The following is a 9,901-nucleotide window of genomic DNA, read 5'->3' as shown; positions in this document are numbered from 1 at the left end:
CAGTGGCTCATGCCTGTAATCCCAACACTTTGGGAGGCCAAGGCGGGTGGATCACAAGGTCAAGAAATCAAGACCATCCTGGTCAACATGGTGAAACCCTGTCTCTACTAAAAAACACAAAAAATTAGCTGGGCGTGGTGGCGTGCACCTGTAGTCCCAGCTACTTGGGAGGCTGAGGCAGGAAAATTGCTTGAACCCCGGAGGCAGAGGTTGCAGTGAGCCAATATTGTGCCACTGCATTCCAGCCTGGCAACAGAGCAAGACTCTGTCTCAAAAAAAAAAAAAAAAAAAAAAAAAAGAAAGAAAGAAAGAAAGAAGAGGAAAAAGAAAACAGTAAGTCCAGCAGTTCAGAGATGATCAGAACCATGGACACAATAAAACAGGCAAGTGTAATGGAATGGCCATTTCATCAAATCCTCCCAACTGTCTGAGAAGGGGAGAGGAGCATTATTATTCCTAATAATAGCTGGTTTCAGCTGGGAAACCAATGCTCAGTTAGATACTTTGCTCAGTGTCACAAAGCCAGTAAACAGCAAAGCTCAGATGTAAACCCAGGTCTGTCTGATTTTACAACTCCAGCCTCCTTAGCTATAAGGAAACTCCCGGGCCGGGCGCGGTGGCTCACGCCTGTAATCCCAGCACTTTGGGAGGCCGAGGTGGGTGGATCATGAGGTCAAGAAATCGAGACCATCCTGGTCAACATGGTGAAACCCCGTCTCTACTAAAAATACAAAAAATTAGCTGGGCATGGTGATGCGTGCCTGTAATCCCAGCTACTCAGGAGGCTGAGGCAGGAGAATTGCCTGAACTCAGGAGGCGGAGGTAGCGGTGAGCCGAGATCGCGCCATTGCACTCCAACCTGGGTAACAAGGGCGAAACTCCGTCTCAAAAAAAAAAAAAAAAGTAAACTCTTTCATTCCCTTTTCCAAACCTAATGACAACTCTTTTTTTTTTTTTTTTGAGATGGAGTCTTGCTCTGTCACCCAGGCTGGAATGCAGTGACACGATCTCGGCTCACTGCAACCTCCAGCTCCCGGGTTCAAGCAATTCTTCTGCCTCATCCTCCGGAGTAGCTGGAACTACAGGCGCAGACACCCAGCTAATTTTTTTTCTGTTTTTAGTAGAGACGGGGTTTCGCCATGTTGGCCAAGCTGGTATTTTTTAATTAAAAAAAATTTTTTTTGTAGAGATGGGCTCTCCATATGTTGCCTAGGCTGATCTCCAACTCCTAGCCCAAGTGATCTTCACACTTTGGCCTCCCAAAGCACTGGGATTACAGGCATGAGCCACTATGACCAGCCCATCACAATTTTTAAATGCTCAGATTCTGGATTCTAGCCATCTTAAATAGCTCAGATAAAATTTCTTCTACTCTTAGTCTTATTTCTTCTACTCTTAATGATATTTCAACATCAGGAGTCAAGGTGCCCAGGAACTCTTGTCCTTCACCCTAAGTGATGAAAACAATACAGATCTAGGGCTTGAAGTCTTTAGACTGCATAATGAATAGTTATTAATATTTTAGCAGCAGTAATTAATTAGTCATAGGACTGCATGGCTGCCACTGCACCATGATGAGGCAGCTGATGAATTAATATTTATATAACCCCCTCTGGAAATAATACCATTTAGTAGGGATTTTTAGAACAGATCAGCAAGACAAAGAAAATGCCTGGCCAAAAGAACTTTAAGTTGGAAGCTAGGAGGCAGAGAATCCATGTCTAGTCTAGACAACACACAAATACACACACAAGACATTCATTTATATAGGAAGGAAAGATTTATGGCTTATGACTTCTTTCTTTTTTTTCTGAGATGGAGTCTTACTGTGTCTCCCAGGCTGAAGTGCTGTGGCATGATCTCAGCTCACTGCAACCTCCGCCTCCAGAGTTCAGGTGATTCTCCTACCTCAGCCTCCTGAGTGGCTGGGATTACAGGTGTGTGCCACCACGCCCAGCTAATTTTTGTATTTTTAATAGAGACGGGGTTTCACCATGTTGGTCATGCTGGTCTTGAATCCTGACCTCGTGATCTGCCTGCCTCGGCCTCCCAAAGTGCTGGGATTACAGGCGTGAGCCACCATGCCCAGCCAACTTCTTTTCTTTGGAATTGTCTTTTCTACTCTTCTAGTTGAGAATGGGGGATCAGGATGGGAAAAGGAGCAAGACAAAGTGTTGGCTGGGCAACCCTAAGTTAGAAGCAGAGAAGAAACATGAGGAAAGCAGGAAGAATAGCTATGACTAGATTGGACCTCAGTTACCCCTGGGAGGCATCTTCCCAAGAGGGAGCAGGCTTGTTGATGGATATCATCTCCCTCCTGCCCCAGCTGCTGACATGATACTTGCTGGCCCTGGCTCAAGCCGGGGCCCCTGTGGGATTTTGCAATATCTCTCCCTTCTGCTGGCTTTTCTATACCAGCTGACTGTCTAAAATGACTCTGTAATCCTTCCTGGATCCAAAAATATGTGAGTGTGGTGTGAAGATAAGTGGTCCTTGATAGATTTATTAGGGCTCAAAGGTGGTTTTAGATGAGGCAGCCATGTTAAGGCCTTTCAAAACACCGAGGAAAAAATACACACACACACACACACACACACACACGTACACACACACACACACACACACAGAGCACCTATGGGGGAGATTGATTATTTCCATCTCACTAATTACAGCCTCAAAGAGGAAACATACACACCTACTCAAAATCTTTTTTCCAAGTGTTCTGGTAGGCTCTGTTCATATTTTTATTTCAAAGAAGATTATTTTGGCTCATGGGTGGATCTATGAGGCAGCAGGGAAAAGAAATCAGATTAAATAGATATTTGAAAACGAGGAGGGGGAAATTCTCCTTCAAGCACCACTGAATTGCTAAAACTATAGGGTGGGCCTCCACATTGATGAAAAGCCAGAAGATGAAGCAGCGTTAAATGCCTTTCTCATTTGAAAAAAATCAGTACCAGGGAGCTCTGAAAGATGCTGTGTCCTCCAGCGCCACCTTGTGTGCATCACAGGTATTGCTGCACTGGGATTTCCAGTTCTGACTTGGAAATTTGCAAACATTCCTCTCCTGCAAAAAAATTAGATTAAGAAAAAGTTGTTCTTGGCCAGGCGCAGTGGCTCATGCCTGTAATCCCAGCACTTTGGGATCCTGAGGCGGGCAGATCACAAGGTTAGGAGTTTGAGACCAGCCTGGCCAACATGGTGAAACCCATCTCTACTAAAAATACAAAAAAAATTAGCCAGATGTGGTAGCTTGAGCCTGTAAATCCAGCTACTTGGGAGACTGAGGCAGGAGAATTGCTTAAACCTGGGAGGCGGAGGTTGTAGTGAGCCAAGATCGTGCCACTGCACCCTAGCCTGGGCAACAGAGCAAGACTCCATCTTGGGGGGAGGGAAGTGGGGAAAAAGACACAGACTGGCAAATTGGATAAAGAGTCAAGACCATCCGTGTGCTGTATTCAGGAGACCCATCTCACATGCAAAGACACAAATAGGCTCAAAATAAAGGGATGGAGGAATATTTACCAAGCAAATGGAAAGCAAAAAAAACAGGGGCTGCAAACCTAGTCTCCGATAAAAATGACTTTAAACCAACCAAGATTTAAAAAGACAAAGATTAGCATTACATAATGGTAAAGGGATCAATGCATCAAGAAGAGTTAACTCTCCTAAATATATATGCACCCAATACAGGAGCACCCAGATTCATAAAGCAAGTTCTTAGAGACCTACAAAGAGACTTAGACTCCTACACAATAATAGTGGGAGACTTTAACACCCCACTGTCAATATTAGATCAACAAGACAGAAAATTAACAAGAATACTGAGGACTTGAACTCAGCTCTGGAGCAAGCAAACCTCATAGACATCTACAGAACTGTCCACCCCAAATCAACAGAATATGCACTCTTCTCAGCACCACATAACAATTATTCTAAAATTGACCACATAATTGAAAGTAAGACATTCCTCAGCGAATGCAAAAGAACGGAAATCATAACAGTCTCTCAAACCACAATGCAATCAAATTAGAATTAGGATTAAGAAACTCACTCAACCGGGCCGGGCACGGTGGCTCATGCCTGTAATCCCAGCACTTTGGGAGGCCAAGGTGAGCAGATCATGAGGTCAGGAGTTTGAGACCAGCCTGGCCAACACAAGGAAACCCCTTCTCTACTAAAAATACAAAAATTTGACAGGCATGATGGTACACACCTGTAGTCTCAGCTACTCAGGATGCTGAGGCAGGAGAATTGCTCAACCTGGGAGGTGGAGGTTGTGGTGAGCCAAGATCATGCCACTGCACTCCAGCCTGGGCAACAGAGTGAGACTCTGTCTCAAAATAAAGAAATAAAAATAAAATTACAAAAGAATCAAGAGCAAACACATTTCAAAAACTAGCAGAAGACAAGAAATAACTAAGATCAGAGCAGAACTGAAGGAGACAGAGACACAAAAAAACCCTTCAAAAAGTCAATAAATCCAGGAGTTGGTTTTTTGAAAAGATTAACAGACCTCTAGGCAGGATAATAAAGAAGGAAAGAGAGAACAATCAAATAGACACAATAAAAAATGATAAAGGGACTGGGCACAGTGGTTCACGCCTGTAATCCCAGCACTCTAGGAGGCCAAGGCTTGCGGATCACCTGAGGTCAGGAGTTCAAGACCAGCCTGGTCAACATGGTGAAACCCTGTCTCTACTAAAAATACAAATATTAGCTGGGTGTGGTGATGGGCTGCTATAATCTCAGCTACTTCGGGAGGCTGGGACAGGAGAATTGCTTGTGAGGTGGAGGTTGCAATGAGCCAAGACTGTGCCATTGCACTCCAGCCTGGGTGACAAGAGTGAAACTCTGTATCAAAAAAAAAAAAAAAATGATAAAGGGATGTCACCACTGATCCCACAGAAATACAAACTACCATCAGAGAATACTATAAACACCTCATCACAAATAAACTAGAAAATCAGCTGGGCAAAGGGGCTCATGCCTGTGATCCCAGCACTTTGGAAGCCGAGGCGGGCAGATCACCTGAGATCAGGAGTTCAAGACCAGCCTGACCAACATGGAGAAACCCTGTCTCTACTAAAAATACAAAATTGGCCGGGCGCGGTGGCTCACGCCTATAATCCCAGCACTTTGGGAGGCCGAGGCGGGTGGATCACGAGGTCAAGAGATCGAGACCATCCTGGTCAACATGGTGAAACCCCGTCTCTACTAAAAATATAAAAAATTAGCTGGGCATGGTGGCGCGTGCCTGTAGTCCCAGCTACTCAGGAGGCTGAGGCAGGAGAATTGCCTGAACCCAGGAGGCGGAGGTTGCGGTGAGCCGAGATCGCGCCATTGCACTCCAGCCTGGGTAACAAGAGCGAAACTCCATCTCAAAAAAAAAAAAAAAAAAAAAAAAGAAACAGATATATAGATCAATGGACCAGAACAGAGGCGTCAGAAATAATACCACACATCTACAACCATCTAATCTTTGACAATCCTGACAAGAACAAGCAATGGGGAAAGGATTCCCTATTTAATAAATGGTATTGGGAAAACTGGCTGGTCATAAGCAGAAAACTGCAACTGGACCCCTTCCTTACACCTTATACAAAAATTAACTCAAGATGGATTAAAGACTTAAACATAAGACCTAAAACCATAAAAACCCTAGGCAATACCATTCAGGACATAGGCATGGGCACATGGGCAAAGACTTCATGACTAAAACACCAAAAGTAATGGCAACAAAAGCCAAAAATAACAAATGGGATCTAATTAAACTAAAAAGCTTCCACACAGCAAAAGAAACTATCATCAGCGTGAACGGACAACCTACAGAATGGGAGAAAATGTTTGCAATCTATCCATCTGACAAAGTTCTAATGTCTAGAATCTACAAGGAACTTAAACAAGTTTACAAGAAAAAAAATAAAGAACCCTATCAAAAAGTAGGTGAAGGATTATGAACAGACACTTCTCAAAAGAAGACATTTATGCGGCCAACAAACATATTTTAAAAAGCTCATCATCACTGATCATTAAAGAAATGCAAATCAAAACCATGATGAATTACCATTTCATGCCAATTAGAATGGTGATCATTAAAAAAAGTCAGGAAACCACAGGTGCTGGAAAGGACATGGAGAAATAGGAACACTTTTACACTGTTGGTGGGAGTGTAAATTAGTTCAACCATTGTGGAAGACAGTGTGGCAATTCCTCAAGGATCTAGAACCAGAAATAACATTTGACCCAGCAATCCCATGGTTGGGTATATATCCAAAGGATTATAAATCATTCTACTATAAAGACACATGCACACATATATTTACTGCAGCACTATTCACAATAGCAAGGACTTGGAACCAACCGAAATGCCCATTAGTGATAGACTGGATAAAGAAAATGTGGCACATATACACCATGGAATACTATGCAACCATAAAAAAGAATTAGTTCATGTCCTTTTCAGGGACATGGATGAAGCTGGAAACCATCAGCAAACTAACAGGAACAGAAAACCAAATACCACATGTTCTCACTCGTAAGTGGAGTTAAACAATGAGAACACATGGACACAGAGAGAGGAGCATCGCACATGGATGCCTGTTGGGGTTTAAGGACAAGGAGAGTAATACTTTTATTATTAAAGTCTAATAAAAAATATAAAAATTAAAGATTTAAAAAATACCAAATAGGATGGGAGATATTGTTGCCATCTTTCGAGAAATATGATCTACCTCAAGCCCTAAGAATACCCAGTGTAGGCTGGGTGTGGTGGTGAATGCCTGTAATCCCAACACTTTGGAAGGCCGAGGCAGGCAGATCATTTGAGGCCAAGAGCTCCAGACCAGCCTGACCAACATGGAGAAACCCCATCTCTACTAAAAATACACAAATTAGCCAGGCTTGGTGGCTGGCACCTGTGATTGCAGGTACTTGGGAAGCTAAGGCATGAGAATCATTTGAACCCGGGAGGGGGAGGTTGTTGTGAGCTGAGATAGTGCCACTGCACTCCAGCCTGGACGACAGAGTGAAACTGTCTCCAGAAAAAAAAAAAAAATTAAGAATACCTGAAGTTTTATCTACAGAGTTTTAAAAGTCAGAAGTTGACTTCTAAAAACCAGGCCAGGCACAGTGACTCAAGCCTATAATTCCAGCACTTTGAGAGGCTGAGATGGGAGGATTGCTTTGAGCCTAGGAGTTCGAGACCAGCCTGGGCAACATGGTGAGACCCTGTCTCTGCAAAAACAAAACAAAACAGACTAAAAACAACAACAACAAAAATGAGATGGACATGTAAGCTCCTGTAGTCCTAGCTACTCAGGAGGCTAAAGCTGAAGGATCACTTGAGCCAGGGCAGTCAAGGATGCAGTGAGCAGCAGTGATGATGCCACTGCGCTCCAGCCTGGGTGACAGAGTGAGATCCTGTCTCAAAAATAAATAAATAAAAACTGAAGAATTATTTCTGGCACAACTTGAGTTTAACAGACTGAAACACATAGTGGCTACTAATTTTCATCTTTTTTTTTTTTTTTTTAAGACAGGGTCTCACTCTGTTGCCCAGGTTGGATGCAGTGGCGCAATCATGGCTTACTGCAACCTCTGTCTCCTGGGTTCAAGCGATTCTCCAACCTCAGCTTCCCAAGTAGCTAGGACCACAGGCGCCCAGCTAATTTTTGTATATTTTTGTATAGATAGGATCTCACCATGCTGCCCAGACTGGTCTTGAACTCCTGGGTTCAAGTGATCCTCCTGACTCGGCCTCCCAAAGGTCTGAGATTACAGGCGTGAGCCACCGCACCCAGCAAATATTATCTAATATTATTTGACCCTTTAAGACACCATAACAGGCTGGGCCCGGTGGTTCATGTCTGTAATCCTAGCGCTTTGAAAGGCCAAGGTGGGCGGATCATGAGTTCAGGAGATCGAGATTATCCTGGTCAACATGGTGAAACCCCGTCTCTACTAAAAATACAAAAAATGCTGTTAAAAGAAAGTCATTAAGAAGGGGAACAAGGCCGGGCGCGGTGGCTCACGCCTGTAATCCCAGCACTTTGGGAGGCCGAGGCAGGTGGATCACGAGGTCAAGAGATCGAGACCATCCTGGTCAACATGGTGAAACCCCGTCTCTACTAAAAATACAAAAAATTAGCTGGGCATGGTGGTGTGTGCCTGTAATCCCAGCTACTCAGGAGGCTGAGGCAGGAAAATTGCCTGAACCCAGGAGGCGGAGGTTGCGGTGAGCCGAGATCGCGTTGCGCCATTGCACTCCAGCCTGGGTAACGAGTGAAACTCCGTCTCGGGAAAAAAAAAAAAAAAAAAAAGAAGGGGAACAAAACAAAACAAAAAAGAAAAGAAAAAGGGGAACAGCAAAACAAATTAGCTGTGTGTGATATGGCACACGCCTTTAATCCCAACTACTGGGACGGTGAGACAGGAGAATGGCTTGAACCCAGGAGTCAGAGAATGCAGTGAGCTGAGATCATGCCACTGCACTCCAGCCTGGCGAAAGAGCGAGACTCTGTCTCAAACCAAAAAAAGAAACACGTAAGGGCCAGTCACGGTGGCTTACACCTGCAATCCTAGCACTTTGGGAGGCCAAGGCAGGTATCACTTGAGGTCAGGAGTTTGAGACCAGCCTGCCCAACATGCTGAAACTCTCTCTCTACTAAAAATACAAAAATTAGCCAGGCGTGGTGGTGCATGTCTGTATGCCTGTAGTCCCAGCTACTTGGGAGGCTAAGGCAGTAGAATCTCTTGAACCTGGGAGGCAGAGGTTGCAGTGAGCCAAGAACTTGCCACTGCACTCCAGCCTGGGCAAGAGTGAGACTCCATCTCAAAAAAAAAGCCAGAAGTGGTGGCTCACGCCTGCAATCCCAGCCCTTTGAGAGGCTGATGGTGGTGTATCATGACGTTAGGAGTTCCAGACCAACCTGACCAAGATGGTGAAACCCCGTCTCTACTAAAAATGCAAAAATTAACCGGGCGCAGTGGCGGGTGCCTGTAATCCCAGCTATTCAGAACCCGGGAGGCGGAGGTTACTGTGAGCTGAGAACTCACCACTGCACTCCAGCCTGGGTGACGGAGCAAAACTCTGTCTCAAAAAAAAAAAAAAAGAAAAAGTGTTTGCTTTGGCAACACATATAGTAAAATTGGAATGATACAGAGAAGATTAGCACGGCCCCTGCGCAAAGATGACACGCAAATTCGTGAAGCATTCTGTAATATTTTTTTAATTTAATTTTTAATTTTTAATTTTTTTAATAGAGATGAGGTTTCACCATATTGGTCAGGCTGGTTTCAAACTCCTGACCTCAGGTGATCCACCCACCTTGGCCTTCCAAATTCCTGGGATTATAGGCATGAGCCACCTCCGCCGACTGAGTGTTCCATATTAAAAAAAAAAAAAAAAAAAAAAAAGCGGTGGGCTGCTTTCTCTTAGCAACACCTATTTAAGGCTGGGCGTGGTGGCTCACGACTGTAATCCCAATACTTTGGGAGGCTGAGGCGGGCGGATCACAAGGTCAGGAGTTTGAGACCAGCTTGGCCAGCATAGTGAAACCCAGTCTCTAAAAAAAAAAAAAAAAATGTAATATGTATTTAAAGTTCTCCATGTATGTTGTTGCTTGATAGCTCATTTCTTTTTATCATCACTAAATGATGTCCCATTGTATGGATATACCACAGGTTATCCATTCACTGGTTGAAGGACATCTTAATTGCTCCCAAATTTTGGCAATTATGAATAAAGCTGCTATAAACAATTATGTGCAGGTTTTGTGTAGACATGTTTTCAATTCATATGCATAAATTGTATTCCTTTTTAACTTTTGTATTTATGCACACACATTTTTATATAGTTGTAAAATTAACTTACGTATTTTTCTTTTCTTTACTCCCCCTG

General features: G+C 43.8%; 1 non-coding gene across 1 annotated transcript; it reads left to right on the top strand.

The window, feature by feature from the left end:
• The first annotated feature begins 9,119 nt into the window (after positions 1-9,119).
• Positions 9,120-9,226, top strand: LOC135276307 (U6 spliceosomal RNA). The gene has a single exon (XR_010343875.1). It is a non-coding gene; the product is annotated as a U6 spliceosomal RNA (small nuclear RNA).
• The last annotated feature ends 675 nt before the right edge of the window (positions 9,227-9,901 follow it).

Source organism: Aotus nancymaae, unplaced genomic scaffold (assembly GCF_030222135.1).
Source record: "Aotus nancymaae isolate 86718 unplaced genomic scaffold, 86718_ANA_hifiasm-v0.15.2.pri h1tg000021l, whole genome shotgun sequence".
In the NCBI taxonomy this organism is placed as follows: Eukaryota; Metazoa; Chordata; class Mammalia; order Primates; family Aotidae; genus Aotus; species Aotus nancymaae.
This window is presented reverse-complemented; position numbering and strand designations above follow the sequence as displayed.